At 34.9% G+C, this 13542-nt stretch overlaps 1 protein-coding gene across 1 annotated transcript in view; it reads right to left on the bottom strand.

The window, feature by feature from the left end:
* LOC138705845 (tigger transposable element-derived protein 1-like) overlaps positions 1–13059 on the bottom strand; it is a 75386-nt gene extending 62327 nt beyond the window's left edge. The window contains exon 1 of the transcript XR_011333833.1: positions 12908–13059. The gene's annotated coding sequence lies outside the window, so the exon portion shown is untranslated. The remainder of the gene's footprint in view (positions 1–12907) is intronic.
* Positions 13060–13542: the final 483 nt, after the last annotated feature.

The following is a 13542-nucleotide window of genomic DNA, read 5'->3' as shown; positions in this document are numbered from 1 at the left end:
TCTTAAATATAAGCTATATTCACTTCCCTTTGCTGATGACACTAATGATGATATATTTCCACAACCTCGCGAGAGATATCAAAAACCATTTTCTAACGTACACTCAGACGATAATGTATTTACACAAACACGTGAAAGATATCATCCACCATCATGGACAGTTAATAGTAATGATGTATATCGACCGCCATATATCAACGTTACAGAAAAGGATGATGTGTTTATTCCTAATTCACAAACCAATGACAATTATAATGAGATTTTCGATTTATCACGTACACATCAACCGCCAAAAGTTGAATATTTTGTAACCAATGATAACTTTGCAGCAATTGAAAACTTAGTCACTGAAAATGAGAAATACCACATCACATGGGCTACTTATACTATAAAAGAATGGATTAGTAACAATGGTGTTTTAGACTTCAATGGGCTTTACGAAATCATTCATCAAATCATTGGCAAAAGAAAAGCAAATGCTGGATTTAGAGAGGGCATAGATCGAATACAGCTTGTTATCGAAAATCATCATCTTACAACACATGCTATATCTACACAATTAAGCACAGCAATCAATATAAATTCGGTACTGAATCAATCTACTAATATAATGTCATCTGATCAGGAAATTACTCTGCATGGTACAGAATTTTCTGTTCAAATAGTCAGCATGCCTAGTGGAGGAAGACCAAACAAAATGATTAATCTTGCAGAAGATGTTAGAACAAAACGAAGCATACTCCAAATAAAAAACAAGGATAATTTGTGTGGTGCACGAGTTATTATAGCGGCATTAACGTACAATACAAATATTATACTCAATAGAGAACTAAACAAAAACGATATCATTAATATACGAAAAGGGCGTACACTACAAACAGATTTAGCAGTAGAACTCTGCAATAAAATTAAACAGGAACCAGGCGAACCTTTTACTTTGCATTCCTTTAAAAAGGCAGAAAGATATTTAAAGAACGTGCGAATAAAAATCATCAGTGCCGATAACTTTAACACTGTCATATACAAAGGAATAGGATCACGAGAGATAACTATACACATCTATCATCATGACAATCACTATGACGTTATTACCTCTATGGCTGCCTTTTATGGCATGTCAGATTATTGTCAATTATGTGATAAGGTTTATAAACATAAAAAACACATTTGTGATGCTATTTGCGTTACGTGTAAGCATAGAGCACATACTACGCCTAAATCAAAAAAGTATTGTACAGATTGCAATAGATATTGTTACAATGAAGAGTGTTTTGAGCAACACAAAAGAATCCCAGACCCTGACGAATATTCTTCCATTGTGGTCTTAAGCGTATGCCAGACTGTTTGCAAATGTTTATCATGCAATATAATCTATGAGAGAGCTGAAGAACATAAGTGTGGATTTGAATTCTGTAAAAACTGCAAAAAAGAAGTTGAAACAAAAAATCACCTTTGTTATATGCAATGGAAACGGGGTAAAGGCGGTATATGTGTGAGAAAAATAGATAATACAAAAAAAAGTATATGGTTGTGAAAATTGTAGTCCAGATAATGTATGTATATATATATATATATATCACATAAATATAGCAAAGATGAAATCAACGACCTTATAACTGATTATATAATAGAAAATCCAGAAGCCATCATTGAAGACGGACCGGTTGACCCTCAAGCATAAGCAGCATTCAACACGTATTGTAGATCTTTACACAAAGAAAAAGTAAATGGATACATGTACAGCTGTCAAAAGAAAAAGTGGCCGCTCTCCTGAATCAAAGTTCCCTTCGGGTATCTTCGCTACAATTCGGAGACAGGCGATGTTACATGTTGTTGGACCACGTTGCCTGATATCTACAGTTATAATTGAAGTATACTGTGTGCTATTCGATAGCATAATGGTAGCGTTCAGGCCTCTTATTCATGAGGTCCTGCGTTCGACTACAACCTCGTGCTTTTTATGTCCTTTTTTGTTCTGTTTTTGAGAGAGACAAACTAGACATAATGGCTCCTTTCTTTTTTATGATTATTTTAGTAATTAACATCAGGTTCATTAATATATTATGCCATGACTTTATCATTATCATTATGATATTGTGGCTGCAAATGGAAAGAAAAAAGATTTTATTCTCAATAAAAATATCTTTCGTGGCATAAACATAACAAATTTACTGGCGTCGGCCTTAAAACATTCAAACAATTAAGCGTTCAAAAAACAAAACAAAAAAGCCACAATTCAATATTTAGTCTATCTTCCTCTTATCTCGATCATCTTGCAGTCGAGTGGGCATGGAATTGACTAGTCTTTGCAAATAGCGACTGTTCTGAGACACGATATTCCAGGCATTCTGAACATACACACATAAATGTTCTGTCCATGGGCAGGTCTTACATTGCAAACCCAGCAATCTCCAATCTTTCCTATTTTCTGCCTTCCTCTTGGTCTCCGCATATGATCCACATATCCTAATGTTGTCTATTATTCTTTTCAACCAGAGACCCAACCAATTCCTTTTTCTCTTTCTAATCAGTTTCAGCATCATTCTTTCTTCACTCACTTTTTCAAACACAATTTTATTTCTTATTCTGTCTGTCCACTTTACACGCACCGTTCTTCTCCACATCCACATTTCAAATGCTTCAATTCGTTTCTCTTCATTTCGTCGTAATGTCCATGTTCTTTCCCCATACAATGCCACACTCCACACTAGTCTCTTCCTTAGTTCTTTTTCCAGAGGTCCGCAGAAGATCCTTCTTCTTCTATTAAAAGCTTCCTTTGTTCATGTTTGCAATTTTCTTGGGAAGGATAGGCCTAAATGCGGTAACATCCCGTTGCTTTCCGCACACCACTATCTCTTTCGCATCTTATAAAATTCAAGGGGCCCAAGCGTGGAGATGAGGAGAGTGGATTTGACTAATTGGGCCCTCCGGACTTCACCGAAAGTCACGGCAAGGGTTAAATATTAATTCTATCAGGATGTTTGACCCGGTTAGAGACCGGGAAATCTCAATTAGCCTTTGCCCCCCGCATCCTGGACTAGCTTCTACGAATCATCAGAAGATCTTAGAGTGTGATTGGGCCAATTTTTCCGAAAATGTTTCCACACTTTTGCCCTCGTAGCTCAGCGGACGAACGTCGGAATTTAGATGTCAACGTCTCAGGTTCAATTCCTCGTTACTCCTTTTCATTTTATTGTGGTTCAAGATAGTATAATGTAATAATACAAAAAGAAAAACTAATACCAGTATTATGCAACTGGATTTTTCCAAACCTAATATTAAATTTATGTTATTTATATCGCTAAAGAACGATTACAATATAAATAACTTGAATATTATTTATACAGTATCACTAAAGAACGATAACAGAATATAAATGATAACTTGAATATTATTTAAATCGCTAAAGAACGATAACAATATAAAAAACGCGAATATTATTCATATCGGAATTTCACAGATTTATTACAGATGTATTTAAGAAATTGTAGAAGAATAGTAATTAGTAACAGTGTCCTATTTATTCTTCTTGGAGCCAAATTTGTAACTTTTAAAAGTGTGGTTACTATGTTGAAGTGTATGTGTTGTAACGGATGCTTGATTTGTTATGTATGTGAGTCAGTTATGGGATGCTTGATGTCGTCGCAATGTCGTAATTATAGTTTGATTGTGTTTGTGTGACTCTTGTGTATTAATTTATTATGTATGGTACGGAAAGCTGCATCTTTGTGTTATAGAAGTGTTACGTATGTGTGTTGTTAATGTTTTTGTATGTTACAAATTGATACCTGATATTTCTTTTGCAATCGCAATGCCTAATTTACGGATTGTTTATGTTTTGTTTACATCGAGTAAGATAATTTAATTTTCTTTTCCATTTCTCTTTATGCTTATCTTTTTTGTGTATAAAACTATAGCCCTAGCATACATATGTAAAATAGGGCTAACCCCCATTGGAAATACAATAATAATTATTATTCATATCGTTATAATACGATAACAGAATACAAATGATGACCTGAATTTTATTCATATCTCTAAAGAACGATAACAAAATATAAATAACGTGATATCCATAAAGAACGATAACTGGATATAAATGATAATTTGAATATCATTTACATCGCTAAAGAAAGATTAAAAAATAAAATGAAAACTTGAAGAAGGCCCGAACCCACGACCTTTGAATCATTAAACAAGCACTCTACCGCTGGTCTACGAGGCGCAGATATGGAATACTTTCATAGTTCCGGAACTGCTTGTACAAGCACATGCATCGTGTAACATCGCCGCGTCCCGAAGTGGACTTTGAAAATATTCGCTGTTCACGAGTGCGGCCACTTTTTTTTTTTTGACAGCTGTACAGCTGTCAAAAAAAAAAAGTGGCCGCACTCGTGAACAGCGAATATTTTCGGGTCACGGCAATGTTACACGATGCATGTGCTTGTACAAGTAGTTCCGGAACTATGAAAGTATTCCATATCTGTGCCTCGTAGACCAGCGGTAGAGTGCTTGTTTAATGATTCAAAGGTTGTGGGTTCGGGCCTTCTTCAAGTTTTCATTTTATTTTTTTAATCGTTCTTTAGCGATGTAAATGATATTCAAATTATCATTTATACCCAGTTATCGTTCTTTATGGATATCACGTTATTTATATTTTGTTATCGTTCTTTAGAGATATGAATAAAATTCAAGTCATCATTTGTATTCTGTTATCGTTTTATAACGATATGAGTAATAATAATTATTATTATTGTATCTCCAATGGGGGTTAGCCCTATTTTACAGATGTATGTTAGGGCTATAGTTTTATACACAAAAAAGATAAGCATAAAGAGAAATGGAAATAAAATTAAATTAGCTTACTCGATGTAACAAAACATAAACAATCCGTAAATTAGGCATTGCGATTGCAAAACAAATATCAGTTATCAATTTGAAACGTACAAAAACATTAACAACACACATACGTAACACTTCTATAACACAAATATGCAGCTTTCCGTAACATACATAATAAATTAATACACAATAGTCACACAAACACAATCAAACTATAATTACGACATTGCGACGACATCAAGCATCCCATAACTGACTCACATACATAACAAATCAAGCATCCGTTGCAACACATACACTTCAACATAGTAACCACACTTTTAAAAGTTGCAAATTTGGCTCCAAGAAGAATAAATAGGACACTGCTGCTAATTACTATTCTTCTACAATTTCTTAAATACATCTGTAATAAATCTGTGAAATTTCGATATGAATAATATTCACGTTTTTTTATATTCTGTTTTCTTTCATTAGCATTATAAAATAATATTCAAGTTATTTATATTGTTATTGTTCTTTCGCAATATAAATAATCTGTAATTATTATAACACAAATAAACATCTTTCTTTGTAATGTAGGTTATTTTATTTAGATAATTAAATACGTATTATATAATATCTTATATTAATTAAACAAACCTATATTTATCATTTATATTTTGTTATCGTTCTTTAGTGATACTGTATAAATAATATTCAAGTTATTTATATTGTAATCGTTCTTTAGCGATATAAATAACATAAATTTAATATTATGTTTGGAAAAATCCAGTTGTATAATACTGGTATTAGTTTTTCTTTTTGTATTATTACAATATACTATCTTGAACCACAATAAAATGAAAAGGAGTAACGAGGAATTGAACCTGAGACGTTGACATCTAAATTCCGACGTTCGTCCGCTGAGCTACGAGGGCAAAAGTTGTGGAAACATTTTCGGAAAAATTGACCCAATCACACTCTAAGATTTTCTGATGATTCGTGGAAGCTAGTCCAGGATGCGGGGGGCAAAGGCTAATTGAGATTTCCCGGTCTCTGATCGGGTCAAGCGATAGAGTTAATATTTAACCCTTGCCGTGACTTTCGGTGAAGTTCGGATTGCCCAATTAGTCAAATTCACTCTCCTCATCTCCACGCTTGGGCCCCCTGGAATTTAATAAGATGCGAAAGAGATAGTGGTGTGCGGAAAGCAACGGGATTTTACCGCATTTAGGCTATCCTTCCCAAGAAAAACTGCAAACATGAACAAAGGAAGCTTTTAATAGAAGAAGAAGGATATTCTGCGGACCTCTGGAAAAAGAACTAAGGAAGAGACTAGTGAAGTGCGTTGTGTGGAGTGTGGCATTGTATGGGGAAGGAACATGGACATTACGACGAAATGAAGAGAAACGAATTGAAGCATTTGAAATATGGATGTGGAGAAGAACGGTGCGTGTGAAGTGGACAGACAGAATAAAAAATAAAATTGTGTTTGAAAAAGTGAGTGAAGAAAGAATGATGCTGAAACTGATTAGAAAGAGAAAAAGGAATTGGCTGGTCTCTGGTTGAAAAGAATAATAGGCGACATTAGGATATGTGGATCATATGCGGAGACTAAGAGGAAGGCAGAAAATAGGAAAGATTTAAGATTGCTTGGTTTGCAATGAAAGACCTGCCCATGGACAGAACACTTATGTATGTATGTTCAGAATGCCTGGAATATCGTGTCTAAGAACAGTCGCTATTTGCAAAGACTAGTCAATTCCATGCCCACTCGACTGCAAGATGATGGAGATAAGAGGAAGATAAACTAAATATTGAATTGTGGCTTTTTGTTTTGTTTTTTGAACTTTTAATTGTTTGAATGTTTTAAGGCCGATGCCAGTAAATTTGTTTTGTTTATGCCACGAAAGATATTTTTATTGAGAATAAAATCTTTTTTCTTTCCATTTGCAGCCACAATATCATAATGATAAAGTCATGGCATAATATATTAATGAACCTGATGTTAATTACTAAAATAATCGTAAAAGAGAAAGGAGCCATTATGTATAGTTTGTCTCTCTTAAAAAACAGAACAAAAAAGAACATAAAAAGCACGAGGTTATAGTCGAACGCAGGACCTCATGAATAAGAGGCCTGAACGCTATCATTACACTATCGAATAACACACAAAATACTTCAATTATAACTGTAGATATCAGGCAACGTGGTCCAACAACATGTAACATTGCCTGTCTCCGAATTGTAGCGAAGATACCCGAAGGGAACTCTGTTTCAGGAGAGCGGCCACTTTTTCTTTTGACAGTTGTACAAATGCAAGAAATGCAAAATAATTACAACTGCGGCCAATAAAAAATCATGTAAGAGCGATGAGTGTGACGGAAGCCTTGCAGACAAAAAACCATACATGCACATTTACAAAAAAATATATATTATTTACGATTTTGAAGCTAATCAAGAAACGGGTGATCATAAACCAAATTATGTGGTTGCTCAATATTACAATGGAGAAACATTTCACTTCAAAACTCCCGATGAGTTCTGTGGGTGGTTAATATCAAAAGAGCATAAAGGTTATACAGTTATAGCACATAACGCCAGATCGTATGATTTATATTTTATAATAAACTACTGCATGAAAAATGCTATCAAACCGGAAACTATATACAATGGATGTAAAATTATGTATATGGCTATTCGGGGGTTAAATATGAAATTTATAGACAGCTATAATTTTGTCTCTCAACCACTAAGCACATTTCCAAAAACATTCGGGCTAAATGAATTAAAGAAGGGCTACTTTCCCTATTTTTTCAATACAGAAAATAATCAAAACTATATTGTAAAAATACCTGATAAGAGCTACTATGGTTATGATACTATGAAAGAATGTGGTAAGTGTAAGCCGCAAAGCTCTAGGGACTACGTCCCGTCTACAAGCGGTTGTAGGGGCAATGCCGAAGGCGAGCGAAGCGACAGCCCCTCTAGCTTGCGCTGTACACATTGGCATACAAGAAATCATTTTCTACAATGGCATCATGAGCGTGTTGCCGAAAATTATGTATTCAATTTTCAAAATGAAATGAGTGCTTATTGCGAGTCAGATGTTGATATACTGAGACAGGCTGTTATAAAACTTAGAGAGCAATTCCTTGATATTTGTAATATTGATCCGTTCCAGTACATTACTATATGTAGTGTTGCAATGGCTGTGTTTAGGTACAAGCATATAAAATCAGATACCATCGCAGTTTTAAAAGATAAAAATGCAGAAGTGTATAGCAAAAAATCCATATCATGGCTTAAAACATTTGGAGACAACGTGAAACATGCCTTAAACGGTGGTGAAGAAAAAATACTAAATCGCAAAGTTGATGGGTATGATAAAACAACCAATACGGTATATCAGTTCCGTGGATGTTTTTGGCACGGATGTTCTGACTGTTATAAGGACGATATGATAAATAATAAGAAAAAAGAGAGCATGGGAGACCTTAACGAAAAAACAAAACGATTCACCCAACAACTAAGGGATAATGGTTATAACGTTGTGGAGATGTGGGAATGCGAATGGGAGCCAACCTATAAAACAATTAAGGCACAGCTTAATATAATATCCCCAATATCACCTAGAGACGCTTATTTTGGCGGTCGAACAAATGCATCAAAATTACATGTTAGGGGTAAGAAAATGAAATACAAAGATATCTGCAGTTTATATCCAACAGTTATGTTCTATGATGAGTTTCCAGTCGGTCATCCAACAAAAATTAGTAACTCTGGGAAGTACGATCCAAAATGGTTTGGATTAATTAAATGCGAAGTAGAACCACCAAGAAAATTGTATCACCCTGTACTCCCAATTAAAACAAACAAACTATTATTTACATTGTGTGCTAAATGTGCCAACTCCAAAATTCGTGAATGTAATCACACAAATATTAAACGAAGATTCATAGGAACATGGACCACACCTGAGATTAATAAAGCACTCAAAAAGGGGTATAAGATTACAGAGGTTTATGATGTATGGCATTGGGGAAAAAGAAGCAATAATATGTTTAAGAGCGATTTTAATACCAAAGAAGCCTACGCTGCAGTTGTAAGAAAAGAATTAAATATCGATTTGGATATAGACAATATCACACCCAATCCTGTATTAAGATCGATAGCAAAAATGCTTCTAAACGCGTTTTATGGCAAGTTTGGACAAAAAAGAAAAATGGAACGTACAAGATATGTGAAGGATATACAAACATTCTGGTCTATATTGTTGAATGACAAATTAGAGTGTGTTAATCTTTCGATGGTTAATAAGGATACTGTAGAATTTAGATACCAAACAAAAGATGAATGGTTAGAAGATCCCACTAAGACAAATGTGATAGTTGCCGCGTTTACTACATCATATGCTAGATTAAGGTTGTATGAGATGTTAGATAAACTGGATGACAAAGTTGTGTATTACGATACTGACTCAATAATATATATTGATGATGGTAGTGAAGGTATAAAAACTGGATGCATGTTGGGTGAATGGACTGACGAATTAGGTGGTGATCACATTGAAGAATTTCTATCCACTGGTCCTAAGAGTTATGCGTATAGAACATCGAAAAACAAAATTGTATGCAAGGTTAAGGGCTTTACTCTAAACTATAAAAATGCTCAGAAATTAAATATGAATTCAATGTTGGATGTTTTGAATAAAGAGGTTGAAGGTGTAATATTAGAATATAATCAAATTACAAAGGATAGAAAAACACACACACTTACAAATACACACATTGAAAAGAAATTTAAATTGGATTATGATAAACGCGTAATGCAAGGTAAAATCAATGACGTTATAGACACACTTCCTTATGGATATTAGTCGCACTCATTATATATTGCAAAATACATGTTTATCCAAAGTAAGGTTTCTAAAGTATGGTAAGGTTTTTAGCCTAAAATAATGTTATATACTTGCTTGTTTTGGCTTGTTTTTCTTAGGTATTTTATAAGAATATTGGGGTATAATTTTTTCCAAAGTAAGGGGTGTTTTGAGAACAGCTAAAATAAAAAATACATGTTTTTCCAAAGTAGGGGTTCTAAAGTATTGGGGATTTTCTAGCTTAAAATATTGTTATATATTTGCTTGTTTTTTATTTGTTTTCTTAGGTATTTTATAATAATATTGGGGGTAAATAGGGTTCCATAGTATGGGGTATAAAGTAGGGTTTTTAAAGTATAGGAAAGTTTTTAGCTTAAAATATTGTTATATATTAGAGGGATTTTGGTTGGTTTTAGTATGTTTTTTTAACCCAAAGTGGAACGTTTTGGGTCTGTCCTCAAGGGCCCCTCTAGTAGTGGGAGCATACTGAAAATCTGGACGTTGCAAATCGCGGATACATTGAAATAGAAAATTTAATGTTGTATTCTCTCCCGTTTCCTTTCCAGTCCTCTATATTTGAAGAAAGAATTAATCTGTTTTTTTACATATCCATCCCACCAGTTAGTTTTCGTTACGTATTGGGCCTGTTTTCTTATCCATTTTTGCCATTCAATAGTGAAGTCTTCTTTTATTGTAATGTCTCGTAACAATTGACTATTGAGTTTCCAAAGTGTTCGTCCACGCGTGATGAAGGAAATAGGGATTTTAATCAACACAATCAAAGCGTTATGATCTGTAAAAGGGGCGGGAACAATTTCGGAGCTACTTATACTATTTTTTTAAATCTATGGAGACATATATTCTGTCGATACGTGATGCCGACTTGGTAGTGTGATACGTAAATCCCGCAGTTTTATGCGTCACTCTCCAGACGTCGGTCATATGAAAGTTGTTGATAATGTAATTTAGGGCCGGTGATTTAGGTGTACTACCGGTGCAAGTACGCAATTGAAATCGCCTCCCATAATATATTTATTGTGTAGTTTCGAGAGTAAATACGTAATGTCTATTGTGAAGAACTCTTCTCGTAATTTTCTCTTGTGAGTACCAGAAGGAGCATAAATAGAAAGAAAATGAGTCCCTTGATACTCTCCTAGGATGACTCTACCACAAGGGAGTTTTTCTATATTTGTCATTTCTATACCCTCTTTTACCATTATTGCTGTGCCTCGTTTATTTATGCCAATATTACTGTAGGTATTATATCCATTAGTTTGGATTATATCTTCGTCAACTACTTCTTGTATGAGGGCTATTTCTATGTCATGAGTATATGAGAAGTGGCGGAACATGTCCTTCTTCACTGGTGAATATGATCCACATATGTTAATGGTAGCAATTTTTCGAACTAAAATGTTAGGGTAGGGGTAATTCATAAGTAGATTCGTACTGATAATGTTATTAAGAAGAGGAAGAAATTTCCTATGAGTGCCATTATAGAACAGCTGGCAAAGAAAAATAGCTTCCATTACACTTATTATTTCCAAATAAAGCACTGACATTTGCAAGGGGATAGCTATAGTCATGCAATTGAAGAAAAAACATTGTTTTCTTTGCGTATATTGTATACCAGGTTTGGTTAAATTAGCTATTCCTGACGGCCGGTTCGATATTAACATAAACATAATTATAGATACAAGTGAAATTTGAATTATGTATTTCCTGCATAAAGAGTATGGCGATATCGTGTGCTTTCAGAATCTTATTAAAACCATGGATTTTGTTGGCGAAGAACTGCCACCGGATTTTAAGGTTGTTACAATCAAACGTGAGCGTCATAAAGAACATCTAAATATCATAGCATACGATATGCGCCATGTACATATGTTAAAGAAATACTTATGCAGTGATAACTTATGATTTTTTTAAAGTAGGAAGAAAGGATTTGCCTTCTTCTGATTTATATGGATGCTTTCTATTACTAGTATATGTTTTTGTAGATTTGGCAGGAGCTTTGTCTACGTGTCCATGATCATTACTTCCTATTTCCCTGGTAAGGTTAAGATTCACAACTTCCATTTCGTCGCTCCACATGGTGTTATTGGTCGCTGTCGATGTTTGTAGTCGAGGATCTTGAATGCAGTCCGATTGAGAAGAAGGGATCCTCCCCTCATCTTCACTTGGAGCAGCTCCTGTATTTTGAATCATTGGTTGTGGGTTGCGAATTTCACTTATCCCACGAGGTGAAATCACATTAAGTATATCTCTAGTTTCTTGTGAACTGCTTTTGGTTTGCTTGGGAATTTGCTCCGAACGCTCTTTCTTACGACGTTTATTGTCGGGAATCTTATCCTCATTTTCAATTGAACTGTTCTCAGTAACTAATACGATATCGTTTTCGTCAGCCGAGTCGGTTTCAGATTCGTTCTGTATATTAGTAACTTCATCATGTATGCTTGATTGAGCATTCCGATGTACGTCAATCTTGTCAGCTAACTCGGGACAATCAGCAGCTATATCTCTATGGCTGTCGGATAGTCGTTCCTGTTGAGATACTAACATCTCGAGATCATTGGTCTTGTTTACAGTGGATGTAGTAGGCAATGGGGCATTCGTCTGTCCGTGTGGTTCATTCTCGACATGATTACCAATTATCTCATCTGTAGACGTTCGCGATTGAAGTACATCACTAAAGGTAAGCTTTTGTCTTGGAGCTACAGTAACGGGCTGACGGAAGATACGTTGTGGGCAATGAGAGCGACCATGCGAAACACTGCCAGATTGATAACAAGTTTTTTCTTGCCCGACATATGTAACATACGCTTCATAATTGGCAATTATTAAGGAAGATGGAATATGCTTTTCAACTGACATTTGTACAATACGTATACCAGTATCAACCGCGAAACGATATTTGTGTGTCCACTTTTCATTGACAATTGATTGCACTTTACCATAATTCATTAATGTATTTGTAATCCTGTCGTTTGGCACCTCTGGTGGAATGTTAAACACCCTAACTGTAGTCATGTCGTCATCTCCTGATGTTATTATAACTGACACAATTTCATCATTTTGCAATTTTATATTTGTTGACCCTTCATGTTTCCGCAAATAATTTTCATATACACTGCTATTGGTAAATTTCAAGTAAACCGCATTGTGTATACTAACTAATTGAATAGCTTGTAAGTCCAATCCTCGTACCTGTAAATATTCTGCAATCCACTGGTGAATTTCTATTGCTGTTGGTCGTTGTTGTTCCTTGTTGAATATTACTTTCATGGCATTCACTCTGTTAATCTTATAGCTCATATTCGAAGCACTCTGCTCTATGTACTGTATCAAACTGGACGCACACAGCAGAGCTTCACCACACAACCTCACCCGAGCGCTGTCAGAGCGCGACTAGTGACTAAACTAGCCGGTGACGAAAACATGTGACGAAACGTCACAAGGGACTAGGGCTGAGACGGAGCGGTTCGAAGCAGTTACTGTGACGTCAGCACTCGGTTGATCCGAGTACAGTACAGAGTATAAATTTGTGGCGGCAGATTTAAAATTTAGATAGATTGAGTGCTTTACAAGCGTTGTAGTAAAGCGCTTTCGCTTTGCCAATTGACGAGAAAAAATGTGCTCCCTTCATTGCAAAATGGCGGTTGCAAATTTTATTTGCGTGATTACAACTATTTGCGGAGTTATTTAATATGAAAGGCCTATTTAACCTTCAGTGTTGTTATTATATGACAGACGAAATAAAATAATTTATAATATTAGCAGCTAATAGTAGATTAACATGCGAGGTAAACGTTAAACGCTGCATCTAAGTAAAAAAGAAGATA

Source organism: Periplaneta americana, chromosome 9 (genome assembly GCF_040183065.1).
Source record: "Periplaneta americana isolate PAMFEO1 chromosome 9, P.americana_PAMFEO1_priV1, whole genome shotgun sequence".
NCBI lineage: Eukaryota > Metazoa > Arthropoda > Insecta > Blattodea > Blattidae > Periplaneta > Periplaneta americana.
The sequence above is the reverse complement of the archived record's forward strand: the minus strand, read 5'-3'. Positions and strand labels throughout refer to the sequence as shown.